The sequence below is a fragment of the Canis aureus genome, chromosome 8, assembly GCF_053574225.1.
Source record: "Canis aureus isolate CA01 chromosome 8, VMU_Caureus_v.1.0, whole genome shotgun sequence".
NCBI lineage: Eukaryota > Metazoa > Chordata > Mammalia > Carnivora > Canidae > Canis > Canis aureus.
The window spans coordinates 23,911,266-23,935,266 of NC_135618.1; the positions used below are offsets into that span (position 1 = coordinate 23,911,266).

The window sequence follows — 24,001 nt, forward strand, 5'->3', positions numbered from 1 at the left end:
TCTCATTTACTGTTAATGAAGATTGAATCCTGTTTCCTGAATGCCCTAAATCTACAAAGATTCTTCACATGGTTGGTTCTCCCAGAAGTCATTCCTGGAATTCAAAGATGCCCAAGCTGACTCCAACAGACCTCCCAGCAGGGTTTACTATTCCAGAGAAATAGCTTTGAGGCTAATATGATTTTAATGGCAGGTTTTTGGGTTTTTTTTAGGATTTTATTTATTTATTCATGAAAGACAGAGAGAGAGAGAGAGAGGCACAAACACAGGCAGAGAGAGAAGCAGGCTCCATGCAGGAAGCCCGGCATGGACTCGATCCCAGGACCCCAGGATCATGCCCTGGGCTGAAGGTGGCACTAAACCACTGAGCCACCCTGGCATCCCTAATGGCAGTTTTTGATTTGTGGTCACAGAGTTTCTCACTGACTATTGATTGTTCCTAGGAATGCGTTTTTGAAGAGGGGGACCCATAAAGATCTGCATAGAGTATTTTGTGGCCCCCTTTTCTTAAATTTTCTTATATCCACAGTGATGTTACTATGGGGCAGCTGAATGACTTTCTCCCTTTCTTAATAAAAATCCTGGACTAATTCTTACCAGACTGTATTCTCACCATCTGTAGTTGGTGTGTCTTGTATTCAGACTTTCGAGCTAATGCTCTTACCTCTCCAGCTTACATTCAGAGTGACTTACCATTAGCAGTGTTAGTGCTCAAGATTGTTGAAAAAGAGATTCAAGTTACCTATTAAATCAGAGGACGATTTAGGCGAAAATAGGAATTGCACACTTCATTGAAGAGCTGACTTACAAAAGCATCAGTTATGTTTACTCCATTGAACTGCTCTAGGAAATGTCACTAGGGCACCAGAACTGGGCAGTTTTCGGCTCCCATACAGGACAAAATTCCTTTCTTCACCAACATGTCTATACAGTTTCAAGCAAGCAGCCAAATGTCAACTGCTTTCACCATCTCTGTACAATGTTTTAATTAACCCCTTCATTGGGAGAAGGCCGACCCTTTCACACACATTCCCGGATAGTATTTTTCTAATGGTGAGAAAATGGGCCACTCTGTTCCCTGAGCTGTGAGAGGTGCCTGACTCCGCCCAGGTGTGACCCAGGCACCCGATGGCTATCCTCTGTCACATCCTTCACTTTCCTTACGAAGCGTGACCACCTGCGTCCTTACTTCCTGCTAACATGCCTTCTCCTCTTGCTTTCGTGACTTTCTGCACTAATAGGCTCCACATTCTTATGAATTTCTTAAATCACAGCGATGACAAACAGTTGAATAAGAAGCTCATCTTAGCTGGCAATGAAGATCTCTTACGTGTGTGTTCTGTTTACTTACGTTGGTTTCTCTTTTAGATTACATATTGTTGGAACTCCCTGCAACATGTGGCTGAGGGCAGTTTTGAACAAAGAAACAAGAGCTCCATTTTTTCCCTAGTTGATTTTTTAAAAAAGATTATTTATTAATGAGAGACACACACACACACAGAGAGAGAGAGAGAGAGAGGCAGAGACACAGGCAGAGGGAGAAGCAGGCTTCATGTAGGGAGCCTGACGTGGGACTTGATCCCTGGTCTCCAGGATCACACCGTGGGCTGAAGGCATCGCTAAACCGCTGAGCCACCCAGGCTGCCCATCCCCAGTTGATTTTAAAATGATTTCTTACTCAACTATGTACAACTCTGCTAGATACAGCGGAAGATATAAAAGAAATATAAGATAGAGCACTGGCATCAGGGAGCGACCAGAGAGGTCAACAGTTTTGAGCACCTGCCGTCTGCCGAGCACTGCGAAAGAGATAAAGAAATAAAACACAGAAATATACAAGGAATATTTATATTAAAATGATAAACGACATGTGATTACATATTTAGTGAATGATACAAATGATCAGAGACGAGGTGATTCTGAGCGAGGAGAGAATATTGTAGGATGGAAGAGGACCCAAGAAGGGACATCTGGAATGATCTTTCCAAAATGCCAGTCTGCCATCAGCCTGTCCCACTCCATTGAAAATCCATCCCAGGAATCAGTAATTTTTTTCCAGCTCTACTTCTGCAGCCTCATCTCTTGGACTCTTTCTCTAGAATTTGATGCTCCAGCCATACTGAAAATTGATCTCAGTTTATCAAAAGTTCTAGTTTGTATACCTCAGAACTTTTACTTAGACTTTCCTTCTGCCTGGGGGATTAAAAAAACAATTTCTTGCCTTACTAATCCTTACAGATTCTTAGAGCATTTCTGAGATATGCCCTGGGTTCCATATCTGGGTCAGGAGCTTCCTTGTCCTCCTGTATTAATTTTTCTGTAATGACTGTAACATCCTTGTTCCCCCCTTAGACTCTGTTCACTGAGAGGTGAGAAGCCCATCAGCTGCTTCACGGTCCATCCCAGGACAGTGACTGAGGTTGGGTAGAGCAGGGCTTTGCAGGTTTGTGGGATTCTCACAACCCAAAAGGAGCAGGTGGGGCTGGAACAAGGCAGGGAATGACTGACATTTTCCTAGCACCTTCCTTGGCCTTGTGACAGGGACCCTGAAGCCATCACCTCTTCGTATCTTCATGTGAACTCTGCGAAATCATTACTTTTATCTGCATTTTAGAGAAGAAGAAACTGAGGGTGAGAAAGTTTAACTTCCTAATTTGAGATGACATAGCTGGTCAGTTGTGAAACTAGAATTTAAATCTGGGTCTCCTTGACCCTCAGGGTTTGTTTGGGGAAATGTTTATTCATATATTGAAATTTTTTTCATCATATCAATAAATTGAAATTTTAAGTTGATGTGATGCTAAGCACTCAGGATGGATATACACACAAATACTAGATGGGAGGTACCATATTTATGCTTGTCTCACAGGGAAGGATACTGAGGCTCAGATAATTTGGCCAGTCCAAAGCCAGCCCACTAGCAGGGGAGGGGTGCCCAGGGCATGAATCCTGGCAACATGACTTGGGGCTCTAGGCTCTGGAGGAGGGTTAATCACCCAGCCTCGCAGGTCAGCTGCCTGGATTTCAGCCCTGACTCTTATAATTCGTACAACTCTGGGTAAGATACTTCACCTCTCTGAGCACCTATGTCCTTATCTGTGGTTTGGAGGACTAAATATAAAATCCTTTGGACAGAGTCTGATGTAGAGTAAATAATAAATGTTAGCATTTATGTCTGTCTTATTAGTTATTATTGTTCAAGGTCTCATTTCATCGAAGATCAAATCTTTGCTGCCTCTTTTATATATCACAATATTTTGGGGAGCAGCTTTATTATTAAATAAATTTTGAGTTAAATTTTATAAAGAATGTTCCAAGGAATCAGAACCCGCAACAACCATTACTCGATTTTGTGATGAATTTCATTTCAAGTGAAATTTCAGAGGCCATGAATTGAGATAGTGGGAGAGAAATATGCTGTTTTCAATTAGGAATGTATTAACAGGTTTACACAAAGCCTTGGAGAAAAATCTAGACAGCAGCTGCAGGGGTAAGGAACGGAGTAAGGGCCCATGTCTTGCTTTCTTCACAATTGAATTTTTGCATACGTGTTGGTAGGACTATTCAGCTGGCTTCATCACCTTGTCTGTAGCAATTTGAGTACCCGCCTCCCCTAATTCTTGATTTGACTTAATGAGATGTGTTTGGGATTTTTCTGCTTGGTCTTGGAGCTCTGTGTACTACGGCATCAATACAAACCAGGTAAGCAGAAAAGTCTCAGTTCAAAATCGGCTTCTATTGAACATAACTATCTGTAAGCGACTATCATAGTTTCAGGTGAATTTTACCTTTGTTTTAATATGAGATATTAAAATCTGTTACCATACTAACTGGTGAAATCTCTTGAATTTCATGTAATTAAAAGATTACAGGACTGAGACCCAGAGATGTTTCATCTTCTTTCTAATACAGAACAGCAGTAGAAATACTCTCACCTTTCTGGGCTTTAGTTTTCTCACATACAAAATGAGTGAAACGGACAGGATTAGAGGTCAGCAAACAGCAGACCACATCTTTCCTGTACATATTGCAAGATGGCCCATTGGTGTAGGCAATATCTCTGGCTCCTTTGGTGATGCAAGAGCAGGGTTGAGTAGTTGCAACACAAAGCCTGAAATTTTTATGGTCTGGTCCTTTACAGAAAAAGTTTGCTGAGCCCTGTGTTGGATTATCTCTAAGAGAATTTCAAACACACCTCCACTGTTTATCAGTGGAGTAACCTTGCACAAGTCACTTAAACTTTCTGGGTCTCCGTTCCTTCATGTGTAAAGAGGAAGGATAGTAAGAGAAATGACTTCATAGTCTTGTAGATTAGCTTAATTGAGATAATCCATGGAAAGAGCATAGTGCAGTCCAAGTACATCATAAAGACATCCCAAAACGTAGCCATCCATCGTCATCATCTTCCTTCTTACTAAAAGTGGTGCTAAAAAAAAAAAAAAAGTGGTGCTATCATTTTCTACTTTATTAAAAAAATAACAATATATTTCAAGTTACATGTAATCTACACAGTTTTATTTTAATATTTTTGGGGCTTATATCTCATGGTAAATTTAAAGCTATGACCAGGAATCTCTAGAACCACTGCAGTAATGTCACTCCAACATGCTGGGCCCACCTCCCATTGACAGTTCTGAGGCTTCCTCCAATCTCTGCACAATGACTGGAAAGAGTTTATATAACAGGAAAGCAGCGACCTCTCCACATATTTTACATAGTTAAACAGAGCCACCATTCTATGGGTTTGAGCAGGGAAATGGCATAATCACAAAGCTTCTACCCTGATATTCAATCCATAAAGCCCCATGTGATAGATAAGGAGGATGTTACTTCAATAGCTCAGTTGTCTACGGGCTTAATCTTGACGGCAATAAATCTCGTTGTCCTTTACAGTTGAAGTTCATTTTCCCCAAGCACAAGAAGGTGCAGGGACACTCTTCTTCGTTCTATTTTAGCTTCTTTGACCAAACACAACCACAGATCTCTGGGGGTGGAACTGGCTTGTTGAGTCAAGAATCCAGGTACCTGGCAGCTCCAGTATTTTTCTCTGTGTGCCCAAGGTCTGGGGAGGGGCTACAACTGCTCCAGGGCCACCCCAGGAAAAGCTCCTCCACTTTCATAGAGGAAAGCAAAATACTCCCCTGCTTGTCTTCCATCTCAGAGTCAACTGCTGAATGCTAGTCGGTGCTCATCTCTAGAGCTGTGTTACATCTGCCTCCATAGACAGAGCTACTGTTTGCATCAGAATAGATGCTAAAATCCTTTCCAAAAGAGCAAAATGATAATGAGCCCAGATATAAATGAAGTGCAATATCCAACACATGATTTTATGTCAGTGTTACTCAGTTATGAGGCTGTAAAGAAATGAATTCTGTTGTGGTGAATGTCAATACTTTACACTGAAGGTTCAAAAAACCCACAGTTTTTGAAGTGTTTCAAACCATAGGGAATAAAAATGGAAGTTTCCAGTAGCTTGTCTCTGCAACGAAGAAGTGGAAATTGAAATAAAGAGAGCAGGCAATTGGGACTCCTGACGCAACCAGGCTTATGTTCCTGATTCTCAGTGCCTTATTCAATTTTAATCAGACAAAACAAGTTCTTCAAATGTGAGTCAATAGCATTAGCTTCTTAATTGCTTCTAAATTATTTTTCTTTTTTCTCCTAGACACTCTTATTTGATGTCATGTTGAACCATGGTTTTGTTTTTCAGAAATATATTTATGCAGACAGCTCACCACGGTGGTACAAATGTTGCTGCGACTACAAACTGGATGTCTAGATGTACACATACACAAAATGTCCTTATGTAGAATCTGATCTCCTGCTGGATGAACAAGCACTGTGGTATTTGGCCAGATGAAGGGAGACTAGGGATGATTCACATGTGAATGAGGCACACATTCACCTTTTGGTGAATCTCTTTACCTTTTGATTTAATCTCTGATCTGCAATGGATGTTCCCTCTCACGCCTTTTGCTCTCTTCTGTGGCTGTGATCAATTTACATGATGGTGAGTGGTCAGAAGCTGAAACTGGTCACACTATCGTAAAAACAAAACACAACAAATACACAAAGAAAGTATGGATACCATTTAATACCCACTGGGTTTGAGAATAGTTTCCTTCTTATTATTTCTTATGATAATTAAGTATCTGATTGGAAATTTAATTTGGTCATTTAGTCATTCACTCAGCAGAATTCCACTGTGGCCTACATTATCTTGACCACTGTGGATACAGAGAATATGAGAGGTCCATTTCCCTGTCCTCACAGATTTTATAGGTCAGAAGTAAAAGAAGGCATAGAGACAGGTAGAAAAACAAAACAAAACAAAAGACATAGAGAGAGGTCCTTAGTGAAGAAAGTGGAGAAAGAAGATTCAAGACCGAAATAGGCTTTTTCTACAATTATTTTCCAAAAAATAAAGTATAATATAATGGGATCTCAGTGTCCCTCCTTCTCTCCCTTACCTTCACCACTACATACACAAAAATTCTGTTATTTCTTTTCAATACCTGATTCTACCATAAAAGTTTTATTGCTGTGGCTTCAATCATAAGAGCTTTATTGCTTTGGCTTACAGCTTTACCTATACAAATGCTGCATATCTGAGTGTACGTGTATAGGCATCAGAGAAAGAAGGACTCCTTAGGTTGTTATATGACTTTTAATTATGAATGAGATCCAACTCCTTTCCCAAAGGATTAGATTAAAAAATAGGAAAGAGAGCAATGATATCTGCCATGCAGGGAAGAGTTGGTGAAGGAGAATATAGAACTCTTCTGCAGAAATTGGGCAAGGGATTTCTACCCTCCACCTTTCTCTATTCTCAGGATCTTCTCTTGAACAACTGAGGGTTCAGAAGAAGTCTTTCTTCATATCTTTAAAGTTTCATTCCCAGCATAAGACCCATATTCTGAAGTGATTAGCCTATAACATTAACTGCATTAGCCTCTAGATCTTCTTTCTATTACAGCATTAGAGAGCCCTGAACCTTACTTCATAGACTTCATTTATTTCAGCCCCCTTCTCTTTCAGCTTTAGTGTCAAGGGCAAATGGCAGCTTGAGCATCATTCTTACAGTTGCATGAAACAAAATTTTCCAGTAAGCCATGTTGCTCTTTCATGCTATGAAGCTGGCTGTGCAGTATTGGGTCCAGACTTGTCCAAATGGAACTTCCATCGTGGGCCAAGGTCACAATTTCTTAGACTGGATCCTACTTTCTAAGGTGGGTTTACCAAGTTGCTTCCTACACACATATTCAGAAGACTGTGGCTAGAGCTTCTTGGACATGGTTGCTGACTCATTTTTTCCTAATATTCGTATGGGAAATCCTAGAAGAAGAGCACAAATTGTAATTGCCTCCATTATATCCAAGTTAACTGTATATATTAGACTTTTAGCAATGTACTGTGGTCCAAAGAAAGTACTTCTAACAGGTTTTCAGAAATGTATAATATCGTTTTCTTTTTTTTTTTTTAAGGTTTATTTATTTATGATAGACATAGAGAGAGAGGCAGAGACATAGGAGGAGGGAGAAGCAGGCTCCGTGCTGGGAGCCTGACGTGGGACTCGATCCCGGGACTCCAGGATCGTGCCCTGGGCCAAAGGCAGGCGCTAAACCACTGAGCCAACCAGGGATCCCCTAATATCGTTTTCATGTGTTTACTCAGACTTACAAAGAAATTTGTTTTGCTTTTGGGTTTTTTTTGAGAATTTTCAATCGGGATGTAGGTGACTAGTTGTTTTTCCATCATAGTACTAAGAATTAATCACAAGTGTCTTGGAGAGTGGCCTTATCCCCACTGTATGCACATCACAGTGACAATTTCACCTCCCCATGACCTCTGGAAGTCGTTATTAGAAAGTGGATAGTTTTGCCAGTCATTTTTGTGTGTTATATCTAAGGAGAAATAAAATGGAACAATTTTTTACTTCTGTGTATTGTGACCATTAATACCTGCAGTAAATATTACCTTATGCCCTGAGTCAATCACATTCTGAAGGTGGTACTTGTAGCTGTCCCTTGAACTTCTTCATAACAATGCATAGCCCCAGGGCCTCAGGTCAAGAGGTCAGCAGAGAAAAGAGGATATAATTAATTTTAAAATACCTATGGCTTCTGATATATATATTTTTAATGTCTGAAAAGCCCAGGTGTTAGTAGTTGCAATCTTACTGAATACACCCCAAAATGTACTTGATTGAAATAAGAAACAAGGCAATTCATTTCAAAAACTGAAGTCATACTTAAAATGAAAAATAAGTCCAAAAGGTATAACAAATAAATAATATATGAAAAAGTTGTTAGACTTCTGTATGATTTAAATATCTCAAACCAAAAAAAAAAAAGTCAATGGCTTTATCCTTTAATGGCATGTAAATCTCAAGATTTCCTCGGAGTAGAAAGTTGCTACCATTAATGGTAAGAACAAAATACCCCATATAAAAAGGGAGGTAATGTAGCTTAATTTTTCCTTAAAAGTATGAGTCAAAAAGCTAGAGCAAAAGTGCCACAAATATTTTAACAACCTGCATATATATAAAATACAAATGGGAACAAATTAAGCTCTCCTTCATAAAGGTGTCTCTGGACAATTACTTGCAAGTCAATTTGTGAAGGACATAGAAATATTGCTTTCTGGTTTAGGTCTTTCTGGAAGCCACAGTTTTGTTAGTAATTTTGAGTAATTGTGAAGACTGCTTCATAATATCTAGTTTAGTGTGGCAACTTCTAAGAGGCCACCATCGTTACACAAGCTGAACTTTGCCTAGAAGGGAGCTAGGAGCTAGTTCCTCTCTTAAGATTAAGCTTTGCCAAAGTGGTATATTCTCCCCACCACATGCATTTTATATTTGCCTCTCTTTCATTTATCTCAAACCATCATTATCAACCTTACTATTAATTCAACTACCAATGTCACAAATATTGGCTGCCCCAATTTATGGTCACAACTTTCTGGTTAGCAGCACCCCCTACCCCACCATTTAGTCTTGATACGCTCCCAGAGGTGACAAGCACTTAAGTAGAATTGCAGGTAAAGGGCATGGGTGAGAGGGAATTGGGTTTAATTCTCAATCTTGCAACTTGCTATTTAAATGACTTCGAAGAGTCTGTGCCACTGTTTGCTCATCCATAAAATGGAGTTAAAAAATCTTCCCAAAGGATTGTGAAAATTAAATAATACAATAAATGCACATAAAGTACTTGACTCTGTGCCTGAAAAGAGTAAGGACTAGATAAAGAGTAGTCAGATTAGATATTTTCGTTGCTCTTGCTGTTATCATAGGCTACCTGAGGTCCAGGACCTTCCTTTTCATATCCTTTCCCCCGTTCTACCTGAGTCTAGCAGCTATGACCTTATCAGAAAGCTTTTAAATCTGTGGACCCTAGGATATCCTCACCCGGCAGCAGAAAAATAGCTCAGAGTTATCTTGAAGCTACTGACTTGGTAAAAATCCACCTTCAGAAGGAAAACTCCAAGGCACAATCAAGTCAAGGAGGTAAATGTCAGGATGCTGAATCTTGGGGCAATAAATCTCGTATCCTTAGTGAGTAGACATTCCAAGGTTGTGGCTGGCTCACCTATATCTGAGTGTTTTACTGGTCTTGGACGCAATTGAAAAACTGCCCCCCCCCTCCCCCACTGTCTCCATCCAATTCTCATATGCCCACACTGAGAACTTGGCACCATGGGCCTTATCCTCAGCCATAGGACCTGAGCACTGGGTATGTCCTGAGGGGAGCCTGGTTCTAGGGTGGGAACCTGAGGATGAGGCTGGGAAAGGCCTCTCCTATAGTTTAGGTGCGAGGTAAGCAAGTCAAAAAAGGTAGCACCCTTTCATTAATTTCTTTGTAAATTGTCTAGTTTCAGTTTCACTTTCTTTTCTCATGAACTCTAATAAGGTCAATATATTGTCTTATTTTTTTTAAGGCTCCACTTTTTGAGAGTGTGTTAAGAGAGAGGGATTATGTCTCACTTCCTAATAGCTAAGCTTTTGAAGCCCCCACAGGATTTAAGGGGAACTATCTGAAAATGGACATCAACAAGGCTGTCCCTTCTCCCCTGGGGTTTCAGAACAAGGGCAAAGAGAAACAGCTGCTGGTAAGCTATGACTTTTCCAGGTCCATCTGTGTAATTCTCTTGATTCAGCCCTAGGAGACCCAGGACAACCCTTCATTCTCTGGTCTCTGCTAACACCTATTACCCCACTGTCTTGGTCGTGTAAGTGGAAGCCTAACACTTATCATGTCATATCCAAAGCCCACACCAAGTATATCTGTTAGAATCTAGGGGAGATTTCCAGAGTTTCCCCAGCAGTGTTTCCTTTCCACAAAATTTAGAGGGGAGGAGCTACTTCTGATTTTCCAGTTAGCAGAGGATTTAAAATCAGGCAAGGCATTTATAAGGGAGGAAGAGGTGGATTTACCACTGTCACATTCCAGTGTGAGAGCTGAGTGTTGCTAGGGGACCCTTCATCTGGATTGGACACCAGCCCATTGACAATGAATGGGCTTGTGGCATGGAAAGGCAGGATATAGAGCAGTAGAGGCTTGCACTACCAAAGGCTCAAAATTAAAGGCCCTGGGCCACTCTGGGAAATATAGCATTCCCTGTGGGCTGCAAATCTCATGCATAGTCTACGATTTCTTTAAATCACTGGATCAACTGCAGTAGACAAAATTCACAATATTAATTCAAACATTTTTTTAAAAAAGATTTTACTTATTTCTTTGTGAGAGAGAAAGTGTGTGTGTGGAAGTGTGAGAGTGAGAGAGAGATAGAGAGAGGGAGCAGGAAAGGGAGAGGGAGAAGCAGACTCCCCACTGAGCAGGGAACCCAACACGGGGCTCAATCCTCAGATCTTGGTATCATGACCTGAGCCAAAAGCAGACGCTTAACCAACCGAACCACCCAGGTGCCCCTATTTCAAAATCTTGAATGTACCACAGGTGTTTACTCTTACTTTCATTAACTTAAATTATCAACATGGTTTAAAATAATAAGATTTTTTTCCTTCTTAATGCTTTTCCTTATCATAGACAATGGTTTGAAATAAAATATCATGGCTGCTATGTGACTAAAATCTACTTTTAAACAGTCATACTGAATTCCTGAAAACTCTAACAAACTGAGTTGCCTTCCAGATTTAGCCTTCACTATTGAATTGTGAACAGCATGACTTTGCCATTGCTAATAATACACACACTCAGACACACACACACAGACACACACACACACACACCGGTGTATACATATATATTTATGAATGATATTATATATTGCTTTAAGATCTTATCTAAGAAATTGGAAATCCTTTGTAACTTGCTCCTTTGCTTTTTTGGCATTCTGACATTTTTACAGATGAACAATTGCTCAATATGTAAAGTTTAAATGGCTCTCTTTATTCAATAAAGTATTGTATTATTGAATGAATTACAAAGAGGCAGTATCCTTTGCACATTAACTTTGAATCTGCTGCTTAGAGCAAAATCCTGGTTTTCTTTCAGATGCTAATAACATACTGTCCAGGCAAAGGAAAGTTATTCTCTAAAAGGATTTGGTAAGACTTGGTTTGCTTTCATTTTTTATTTTGCTTCATAATGATTTCTTAACAATAACAGAGTAACTTTTTTCCTTACTGTCCATTATGGTAATTTTAACTCGGTGCTTTTCTGCCTTGGGTAAGTTAAAATATTATTGATTGTGAAATAATTCAATGAAGAATATAATCCTCTTCTGATGGGTCCTGTTGATGGAGATTTTATTTTTTTTATAAAGAGAATGAAACAAGTTAGTCCTTTCTTTGTGCCCTGATTAACTATGGTGACTGTAGAGGGTTTTGGAAGATGAAGTTTGAAGAAATCTGAATCACTGTTAATAGGTTAGAATAATGAATAATATGAGTGCAAATGAAAGGGAGTCTGATCATCACCCTTTAGGAATCTTCTGGAATTAATTATAGGAATACTCATTCACTCTTCCCTATCAAAGTGCTGTTTGTGGTGAAAAATAGCAGACCAGTGAAGGTAAATCACACATGGTATGTCAGCAAGAGCCAAGTCTTGAAAACTGAAACCACAGTATGTATGTCAAGAGTGGGAATTTAATACAAGGAGATGGCTACACAAGTGTTGAAGGAATAAAAGCACAGGGTGAAACACTGAGAAAATACAAAGACAGCTGTGGACAGCCTCAACTCCTGGGCTTAGGGAACAAAGGGAAAAGGACAGACTTGCCAGAGCTAGCAGCTTTGAAGAACTGGAGCTCTGACTTCTGAGGATGGGATGTGCAGAGCTTGTGGGAGTACCTCTGAGGTAGCAATATAGGACCAGTTCCTAGATTATCAAAAATACCTAGAGGTTGAAAGAACTGCTGCTTTTGGAATAAAGTATATTGCTGAGGGAATACTAATGGGAATAGCAAGAAAGCAGGGAAAAAGAAATCCCTGTACTCCTCTTCCACTCCTCCATTCTCTTTTTATTTGCTCCCTACTCATGGAAAGCTGGGGAAACTATAGGCAAAGGAAAAATGTAGTTCTCAGAGTCCCAAATCCCACATCATGAGAGTCTGCAAAGGAGGATCTGGAGTTGAGTGGCAGTAGCTTAATCACTAGTCCACATGGTTTCATAGAAAGGTAGCTTGTGCCTAGTCTCAGGCTTAGGGTCATAAATAGTGTTGGGGGAGAAGGAAGCATGGCAAAGTGACTGGAACCTACACATCTTTCCCTCATTGTGGCAGTGCTAATAACTCCTGACACAATGTGCCCAATCAAATGTGATTCAGTCTTGAAGCTCCAAATACTTAAGGAACACATGGGTCCTTTCCTCTGTGTGTCCCTTTCATTTTAGTCTCTAATGTCCATCTCAAGCTGTCAGAAAATGCAAGAGGAGATGAGATGTAAATTTAAAAAGTCACCTTAAGTTGGCTTTTCACTTCCCTGAAGCTTTGCGCCATGGCTCCATGTTGATGTATCTTAAGATAAAAGAGTTTCAGAACTAGAAGTGAGCTAAAGTTCTGGACCAGACATTTTTATAGATGGAAATCTGAGTGATAAGCAAGTTACATAACAAGAATATATTTGTTAGCAAAGTTAATATTGGCTTCTTGGATTCCTAATTCTTAGGCTCTGGCTCATTGTACGCTACCACACCACCAGCTACGACAAGTTATTTCATGCAAGTTTGTACATGTATTCGCTGACCTCAGACAGTATAATGAAATCACACAAAACTGTATTATGATTATTGCCGTGTTGCCAGTCGCTATCATTTCCAAAGAAGATATCAAACCTAGACCCATGTCTCTTTGTCATCTTATTGTGCTATTACTTTTGGCCATGATTTTTATTGAATTCCAGGTCTCTATAGGTAGTAAAATGATATATTGTGCCTCACCAGCTGAGAAAACAATGTTCATTGCTACTAGAGCCGAATATGAAATATAATTTTGCTAAACTAGGGCCAGCTGGCCAAATCAATTCTGCTGTTGTCCTAAATATTACAAAGAATATGGTTGACTCTTTTTACACTTTAAAAAATGTTGTCTGAATTTGTTTATGTATTGCTGTTTTGCTGTGTGTGTTTTTTTTTTTTTTTAAGATTTTATTTATTTATTCTTGAGAGACAGAGAGAGAGAGAGAGAGGCAGAGACACAGGCAAAGGGAGAAGCAGGCTCCATGCAGGGAGCCCGATGCGGGACTTGATCCCGAGACTCCAGGATCACACCCTGGGCCGAAGGCAGACACTCAACTGCTGAGCCACCCAGGTGTCCCTGTGTTTTTATAGTGTATATTTAAAATAATTTTTTGTTCTTCCTTCCAATATGTACACTTACAGAAACTATAGCAGAAACTTTCATAAGACCAATACGTATAAAAATTTATTGCATTTAAAAGTATTAGCATTTGATTAGGTTTCTAGCCCTTCAGTTTCCTATAATTTGGTTCAATAAATTCTTATAAATTACTTATTTTAAAGTAGCCTAGAATTATTATTATTACCAAAAGCAATGGTGAAATGTGAGCAAAATTATCTTTGTCTCAGAGTAGATAATAGTTTCACAAGGTTGTTCACATTCAATTTCTATTTGTTATGTAAGAATTTCTACCCATCCCATGACCAGCTAAAACTTTTCCTCCACAACATCAGCATTCTTCATCACCCTGAACATAAAGGGTGTAATAATTAGCTTTGGGAAAGTTTTCACAAAAAAGATGGCCTTTGAATCGTGTTTTGAAACAATGGAGAGAAGCATCTGTAGCAGGGGAATCAGCATGTACAATGCTCAGAAAGAGGATACTGCTCTGAAATTAAGGAACCGCATTGGTGGGGTGGAGATTCAGGCAGAGACGTCTATAACCAATTGGGTAAATACACCTGAAGCACATGAGAATGCAGACTCAAGATGAAGATCTGGCACTTAAGATGCCATTAAAATCAAGGGAGTAGGGGTACCTGGGTGGCTTAGTTGGTTAAGCATCTGCCTTTGGCTCAGGTCATGATCCCTGGGTCCTGGGATCGAGCTCCGCACTAGGCTTCCTGCCCAGTGAGGAGCCTTCTTTTTCCTTTCCTTCTGTTGTTCCCCCTGCTTATGCTCTCTGGCTCTCTTTCTCTCCATTAAATAAATAAATAAATAAAACCTTAAGAAAAATCAAAAACAAAATAAAATAAAAGGAGCAGATATAATCACCAAAGGGGAATAAAAAGAAAAGAGGCCAAAGACAAAAGCCTGAAAACCATCAACATACTGGGTGACAAGAGGAAGAGAAACCAGCCAAAGAATCCGTGAATAATGGTTGCAGGAGGAGGACTAAACCTGGCACATCCCCGGGTAGAACTGGGAAGATGGCCGTTATTATATGGTATGGTACATCTGGAATGCTATATCCTACCAACCTAGAAAGGAAAGTGGAGGCCAAAGTTCTCCTCATCAAGGCAAGAAGAAAACTGAGAAACTGACTCAACTATCACAGCTCTGGAAGGATGGCAGCATGTGTATTAAACAAAGTATAAGAAGAATACAATATTCTCTATGCTAATTCTGGAAATGGTGTTTAACCTATTTGGCTAAGATTGAACAACATCCTGACATTAGTCAATATTTGGAAGACAAGTGACCTCATAAGTATCCTTAAGAATTTTATCCATGGGTAACAAAACCCTAGCAGAGAACCAGGGACAAAGGAACAGGCTATATCTCTTGAGAACTTAGAGAAAAGTAGGTGGGAACCCAGCACATCAAACAATGAACTAGGGTTCCTGAAAGGGACTCAACATGGCGAAGAGAGTGAGGAATATCACAAGGCATTGACCAGCATTAAGACCAGGTCTGAGGCCGTCTCATAACCAGGCATGTGTGGGAAAAGAAGACTGACATTTTATTCTGTGGATGCTCAATTGATATTTATTTAATGTAAACTTCACCAGTAAGCTTTAAAAAAAAAACCTGAATTTAATGCAGTCTAGCTAATTATATTGATAACAGTGCTTTACTACTACCAAATTTATGAAGTATGATGTTTATACTTCTCCTTTAGCTCAAAAATGACTTTCTTTAAAATAAACACATGTAAAGGAAATAAGCTGGAGGCCTCAGAAAAAACAGTTGGATGCATGAAGGTAAAGTCACTCATGGTACCTTGTTTAGGTGTGATTTTCTTAATTATCCTTGGAGAGACTCAGTTTATACTCAGAGGGAAAAAAGCTTCAGTTCTAGTGGAAACATGAAAGTGTTAATAAAGAAAAGAAGAAAACAATTTATTTGAATATATTCAAGTAGAAAGATATGTTAGTTGAAGGCAAACCATTTTGATTAAAAATTTCAAGATTAAAGTCAGATAAATTGGCACGGGGAGGAAAAGACCTTTTTAAAAAGCCAAATAAACAAGAGTTTACTCTTTGAACAGGAACCTGTCAGGTACAAAGAGGACATTTTGAGGCCAACCTGTTTACATCAGAAGAAATGTTGATCAAGTTTGCCCTAGAAGGTAAGAGGAAAATTGCTGATTTTATCCTGCCTGCTACACCCCCAGCTAATACAAATATTATTATCAAGTCTCTTAGGTGGACTAAGAAAACTATGAATGTGTATTAAAATTTCAAAGAAGAATCTAGCCCCACTTCCCCAAATTAGTAAGTTCTTTGATTTCTAAAATAAGCTAAACAAAAGATAGGTGAGGAGATACATCTATCATTATGATAACAGAAATTTGTAGGTAAAAAAAGAAAATGAAGTCTGTGAAGCAAAGATACCTCCCTTGACTTTTATCTGTCTGCTTTCTGCCCTCTTGTCCTCATGTCTGCTACATACTCATGGAAAAGAATATCCTTTGAGCCACATTGTACCTTATATGCCAGGTTCAGTGAGGGAAAGAAATTATCTGCATCTGACCAGACAAGGAAGAACCATATTGTTTTATTACAGCAAAGCTCATTTGGGTCCTAATGGGTAGAGTACCAATGGTGCTTCCACTAGAAAGTTCTGTATTTTTTGGTGATGAACTCAGCAGTGGTACTTTGCTTCACCTTTATTCAGAACTTAATACCTAACAACCACACAAGTGCTGTCCTTAAATCTTAAAACATAACATTTCGTTTAAATACTTTTGCAGTGGTATGAGAAGTAAAACATAAATTCATCTATGGTACTAAAATAAGAATTAAAAACACAGTATCATCCTCTACTTTTGGCAATATGTTCACTCACATTCATTCATTCATTCATTCATTGTCTACAATGAACTACTCTTCAAGGTGCCAAGGGCATAGCAGTGAACAAAACAGAAAAAAAAAAAAAAAAAAAAAAAACCGTGCAATAAGCTTACCTTTTAGAGGGAGAGGGAGAGATAAATAATAATCAAAATAAGTAAATTGAAAAATATATTAGAAGGTGATAAATGCTTTGGAAAGAATTAAAATGGGAGTGCAAGAGAGAACATTTAGGAATTGCCAGGGCCCCGGGTCTGGCTCCAATTTTAAAAAGACTTCAGGAAAGGCCTGAGAATATTTGATTCGAGGAGATAAGGGAGCAAACCATGCAGATATCTGGAGGAAGAGCAAATCTGACATAAGTGTTCCTGATGTTTTTGAAAAACAGCTAGTTGGGCAGCGTGATTGGAATGGAGTTTTTGGAAGAATAAGAAACCAGGTCAGAGAAGTAAGACGGACCATGTACATTTTTATTCTGAATGCATTAATAACAAATTGGAGGAATAGTAGCGAAAGAAGAAAAGCTAGTTAGGAGGCTGTTGTAACAGTCCAGGTGACAGATGATGGTGCTAGCAAGAGAGGTGGTGAGAAGTTGTTGGAAAAAAAATCTATTTGACAGCAGAGCCAAAAGGATTTCCTGAAAGAATAAATGTGGAATAAAGCAAGGTATTTTGCATGAGCAACTGACAGAATGAAGTTATCACTCACTCACAGGAGGAAAGCTGTGAATGGAGCAGTTTGGAAAGGTGAGAGATACCAAGGATTCTATTTTGGGGCATGTTAAATTTAAACTTTCTATGAAACAAATGTAGAGATGTGGCACATATATTTGGATATGGGAATTCAAGGCTGAGATCCAGGCTGGACATGTACATTGGAAATTATCAATATTTGGACGACTAATTCAAGTAATAGTACTGGATGAGACAGCCAAAGGTGTGGACTTAGATAAAGAGAGGGGGTCCAAGGGACACCTGGGGGTCACAGCAGCTGGGCGTCTGCCTTCGGTTCAGGGCGTGATGCCCGTCACAGGATCGAGTCCCGCCTCGGGCTCCCTGCAAGGAGCCTGCTTCTCCCTCTGCCTGTGTCTCTGCCTCTCTCTCTGTCTCTCATGAATAAATAAATAAAAATCTTAAAAAAAAAAAAAAAAAAAAAGAGGAGGTCCAAGAACTAGGACATTCTACCATTCAGATATTGGGTTGACAGAAGCAAAATAGAAGTGGCCAGTGCCGTAGAGGGAAATATGGAAGCCATGTGAAGAGAACTTTTCCAGGAAGAGGGAATGATCAATTTGTCAAGTGTTGCCAAGAGCTCGTGGAAGGTGGGAATGGACAACTAATGAACTTAGCCACATGTACTAGAAATTTCCATGTGACAAGGATTGCTTCAGATCTCAAAAACCAGGTGTTATGATTAAATAACCCTGTTTAGCCACTGCCAGGTTGCCATGATATAGGAATGTTGTGGTGATATATTTTAGGAATAGAGTTTTTCCGGTTGTACAAGGTTAACTATTTCATTTTAAGTTGCCTCTTTTTATTTTGTTATAGCTTTATGAGCTATAATTGATGCAAAATAAAGTATATATATATAAAATATAGTAAAATAAAGTATATATATATAAAATAAAGTATACGTTTTACATAGTAAAGGGAGTAAATATTACTATGTAATATTCCATTTTACTATGTAAAAAGTATACTTTATTTTATATATATACTTTATACTATATATATATACTTTATTATATATAATTATAGGGCACTATATATTTATATAGTGCATGATGTGATAGGTTTTGACATATACTATATATACCTGTGAGACTATCACCACAATTAAGACAATAACATATCTATTTGCCCCAAAGTTTTTCTTATAACAAGTCTATACCCACCCCATGCCCAACAACCCATAGATCTGATTCCTGGCACTTTTATGTTTACCCAAATATTTTTTCCACCTTTATTGAGATATGGTTGACAAAAATTTTATATATTTAGGATGTACAATGTGATTTTTAAAAAATTCTATTTAAATTCAATTAATTGACATATAATGTATTACTGGTTTCAGTGATGGAGGTCAGTGATTCCTGTCTTATATAACACCCAGTGCTCATTACATCACGTGCCCTCCTTAATGTCCATCACCCAGTTACACCATCCCCCTCACCACTCCCTTCCAGCAACCCTCAATTTGTTTCCTATGATAAAGAGTCTTTTATGGTTTGTCTCCCTCTCTGATTTCATCTTGTTTTATTTCTTCCTCTCTTCCCCTTATGATCCTCTGTTTTGTTTCTTAAATTCCACATATAAATGAAATCATATGATAATTGTCTTTCTTTGATTGACTTATTTCACTAAGCACAATATCCTCTAGTTCCATCCACATCATGTAGAGTGTGATTTTTAAAAGTCTACAATGTGATACATATACTTGGTGAAATGATTTTCACAATCAAATTAATTAACACTTCATTATCTTACATAATTACCATTTTTTTCTTTTCTGGTGAGAACACTTGAGATCTACTCTTTTAGCAAATTTCAAGTACAAAACACAGTATTATTAACTATGATCACCACGCCGTACATTAAATCTCCAAAACTTATTTATCTTATAGCTGAAAGTTTATACCCTCTGATCAGTATTTTCCCATTCCCTGCTCCCCACCCTGCTTTTATCCCTAGGAACTATCATTCTATTTTCTGATTCTTACGAATTCAATTTTTTTTAGATTCCACATATAAGTGGAATCACTCAATGTTTGTCCTTTTTCATCTGGTTTATTTCACTCAGCATAATGTCCTCCAGATTTATCCACATTATTGCACATGATGGGATTTCTGGGTATTCTTTTTTATGGCTGAATAATATTCCGTTATATTTATATAATCACATTTTCTTTATCTATTCATCCACTGACAGACACAGGTTGTTTCCACATATTGGCTATTATGAATAATACTGCAGCAATGAACATGAGGGCATAAATATCTCTTTGAGATACTGATTTCACTCCTTTGGATATATACTCTGAAGTGGGATTCTGGAGATATACTGGTTCTTTTTAAAATTTTTTTGAGGAAACTCTATACTGTTTTCCATAGTGGCTATAACAATTTATATTCCCATTGATAGTGTACAAGGGTTCCCTTTTCTCCACATCCTTGCCAATACCTGTTTTCTCTTGTCTTTTTATAATAGCTATCCTAACAGGTGTGAGGTGGTATCTCATTGTGGTTCAGGTTTGTATTTCCCTGATGATTAGTTATGTTGAGCACTTTTTCATGTACCCGTTCACCACTTATATGTCATACTGTATACCATACTGTTATATGCATACATCATTATATACATATATAAATACACACACATATATACATATCATACAGTATATATGCTGTATACATCAAGGTACACCACCAAAATACCCAGAACTCTCTTTGGATGTAGAAATATTGTAATAATCAAGTATCATCCCTTACTAAAGATGTAAGGGCCTCTAGAGTTGTTATGCAGCATATTACACTCCCCTGGAAACCATGGGCTCCAAAAATTCACAAGAATGATTCAAGAAGTCTGATCATATGGCCTGTGTGAGATTAGTCCAGGGCGTTGAGACCCATTCCCAATAAATGTGCAGTGGGACTTTTACATGCCAATAAGGAAAGAAGAGACAAAGGCAGGCCTGTTTTATAAAATCAAACTTGTTGACGCTTGATTTCTAGGAATTAAGAGGGGATAAGGTATCTATAATCACAGTGATCTTAAGTAATTTGAGAAACTTAAGCCATAAAATATATTTATTGAATTATGAATTCATATAAAGATTGATAAAGTGGAAGCATTTCTTTCCTAAATGATTTTGCTTGTAGAGCTTATCAGCTTCTAATGATAACTAGCTTTACCTGTAAGCTGAAAATTGCATTGCAGAAACCTACAACCCAGTGAGTTAAATGTATTTCATTTAGAACTGTTCAGTGAGCAAGGAAAGACCCAGGGGGCATTTAGGAGTCAGAAAACCTGCCTTTCTCCTGGATGTCGTAATTGTAACTACAGTACAAAGAATAAATGATAAATGAGACAATGATAGATGAGTATGGTATGAATTATATTTAGAAACTCAAATATAAACACATCATATTATTTTGTGCCAGGATTTTTTTTTCCAGCCCAGAGAAAGGAGCCTATTCTTACAAAGCAAATTGAAGAAGAAAAATTGAAGACACTAACAAATGAAAAAAAAAAATGCTTGTGGAATTCAAATATGCAAACGATAACTATTCCTTTTGTACACACCGTGGATGGGAGAACAGAGTACATGATCACAGCTGGAATTCACACTGGGATCTTATACAATGTGATATTAGCAGCCACCTTCAGATGGGGCACACCCAGCTGTTCACTTTACAGAGCTTGCCTCCTCCTTTTCCTCTCCTGTCCCCTGCAGTAACCCTTCACACTAGCTTTCCTTGTTTTTTTTTTTTTTTTAAAGGCAGAAATGAAGCTAAAACCTTTTGTGTAAAGAAAAAATGTGATAAAATGGAAGGCAAACCCTAAGCAGTTATTTTTTTAAAAAAAAGATTTTGCTTTAATAATTAGAAATTCTTTCCCTCCAAACTGGTACCACTTCAAAACACTTATTCTGCATTTCAAAGACAGCCATTGTCTTCTGTGCCTGCTGGAGCAGCTGATATGACCCTAATGTTTTAGTGGATGAATAACAGGATAAAAACTTTTGCATTGTTTAATCTCCCCTCTCTTATGCTTGATTTTTGCATTTTGTTTGAATAAATGTATATCTAGTTACGCTATCACAGGAGGAGCATGCTTTGCAAATTTTACAGAAGTATCTCCTATAAAAATACTTCCTCTTCCTAATATTTAATTGATTTGCTAGTATAAGCAACATTGTTTCTTCCCATGTGTAGCGAGGTGGACAATGTCCTCCAGAAAGATATGTCCAGGTCCTAATCTCTGGACTTGTGAATATTATTACTTTATTGGCAAATGATGTGATTGTTTTGAGAGGAAGAGCGTGTCCTGGATTGTGCTCTAAGTGCAATCATATGCATCTTTATAAGAAAGAAACACAGGGAGTTTTGAAGGGTTGGAGGCGATGTGACCACAGAGGCAAAGATTAGAGTAATGTGGCTATAAACCAAGGAACTCCTGAAGCCACTGGTAGCTGGAAGACACAAGGAAGAGATTCTCTGCTAGAATGTTCGGGAAGACTGCAAATCTGCTAACAGGTCGATTTTGGATTTCTGGCTTTCAGAGCTGTTAGTGAATTCATTTCTGTTGTTTTAAGACAACCAGCTTCTAGTAATTTGTAAAAGCAGCCACAGGAAGCTGATACATTTGGATTCCTGAAAATAATGTTATTAGTTAGCTAAAGTTTGTGTCTTTGCCTAGATCCTATAGAAAACAGAGCAGAGGATAAGAATTAAAGTGTGGATGCTTATGTAAAGCATACAAGCAGGGCAAAGAGAAAAGAAAGTGAGGCATGGAAGAATGGAAGCAATGTAATATGATCTGTTACCCTACTGGCTACTGTATGACTGACTGCTAAGAGGAGGATACTTGCCAATCAGCTCAACATTTGGACTTCTCTGAAGAGCTGCAAGGAGGAACCTTGTGGTAGTTCATGGAAAGGTGAAAGGAAGGAACAGGTATCTGCCTGGCTCTATCTCATCTCCTGTTTCCTTTGGTCAAATCACACTGGTAACAGCGTAGTTCTGTGTTGAGTGATCCAGCCCCTCGGTGGTGGCTCAAAAGCCAGATCCCACGGTATGCACTATGGCATTTCACACATGGCCAGGAGTATGCATCTACTTGGCATGTGGGGCACGGAGGCTATGCAGGCTGGGTCTTTAATTTGGAGACATGGTGGCCACATGGGTGGCGGATGACTGTGGTGGCCTGGGTCTGAGAAACGGAGGAAGAAATCTGAGGAGAATACAAGGTTTGTGCCTGGGACTCTCTCTGACACCTGGGGCAAACTGCTAGAACTCGTGATCATTACAGAAAGTGATAGACGCATAGTTGTGATATATTTGACACTTAGACTGAGGTCAGAGGAAGGTATATCTTAGGCTGCTTTCCAGCATGAAAAAGCAAGAAATAAAAATAAAATTATTTGGGGATCTCTGGGTGGCTCGGCGGCTTAACGCCTGCCTTTGGCCCAGGACATGATCCTGCAGTCCCAGGATCTAGTGCCGCGTCGGGCTCCCGGTGCATGGAGCCTGCTTCTCCTTCTGCCTGTGTCTCTCTCTCTGTCTCTCTCTATGTCTATCATGAATAAATAACTAAAATCTAAATAAATAAATAAATAAAATTATTGATGGATAGAGGTTATCACTCAACAAGCACTGTTTTTCCATTTATCTTTTCAATCTCGTTATTGTCATTAAAAGATGGTGGTGTGATGATACATGATGATAGCTCTTTTCCAAAATGTATTATCTATACATATGCGACTTCATCATAAATTTTACTGATATAAGGAATGCATCGCACATATATTACAAATAATAATTACATATACTCTTTACTATAATACTCTATATAGCCAATTGATTCCCACAGAATGCTTTCTTTGATTTTTGCCAACTGTTGTAGAGTGGTTGATCTGTGGTTGATAAATGACTGTAGTTCTGTCATGGAATGTTATTCGATACTTTCATTTATGTCAATGAGTAAGACAAAAATGAAACAATGAAGACATATATTGGAACATCACTCATTCATCAATGGTGAGTGACTTCTTCCCTGAGGGGCATAAGAGCTTACAAGTACTAGAAAAATACTTCCTCAAGTCTTTGTTCAATTCACAGCATATGGCTATAGACATGACACACATTTAAGTTTGATCTTCATTATTAACATTTTCTCCATCATTGTCTTCAGTCTAGTCTATTAACACAGCAATGAATCAAGCCATGATTTGTAGCGTTTGCCAGTTATAGCGGTGTAAACACTCTCATCATGGCTGATTTCAAGCTATCAATATGATGCCACTGAAGGCAGAGTTGTCAGCACACTATTATGTGGCATTTCCACTACAGAGATGCAATAAACGTACGTAAACTCAAGAGCAGAGACTACGGTAAAATGCATAAAATAATTAGGAAGTGATGGGTTCTGGGTATTTATGAACATCTTAATAAAATTTATCTATTTCTAAGTTTTACATATGATTTGTATAATTTAGTTTTTAATATTGTCTGTGCTTAAAAAAAGCTTGCAAAATTCAAAAAAAATTCACTGTTGGCTCTAACTGA

At 38.5% G+C, this 24,001-nt stretch overlaps 1 long non-coding RNA gene across 1 annotated transcript in view; it reads right to left on the bottom strand.

The window, feature by feature from the left end:
* Nucleotides 1–1,450: 1,450 nt before the first annotated feature.
* Nucleotides 1,451–24,001, bottom strand: part of LOC144318516 (uncharacterized) — a 483,084-nt gene continuing 460,533 nt past the window's right edge. Inside the window, exons 15-16 of the long non-coding RNA XR_013384486.1 lie at nucleotides 5,926–6,040; nucleotides 1,451–4,426 (exon numbers count right to left, since the gene is read on the bottom strand). This is a non-coding gene — a long non-coding RNA (uncharacterized LOC144318516). The remainder of the gene's footprint in view (nucleotides 4,427–5,925; nucleotides 6,041–24,001) is intronic.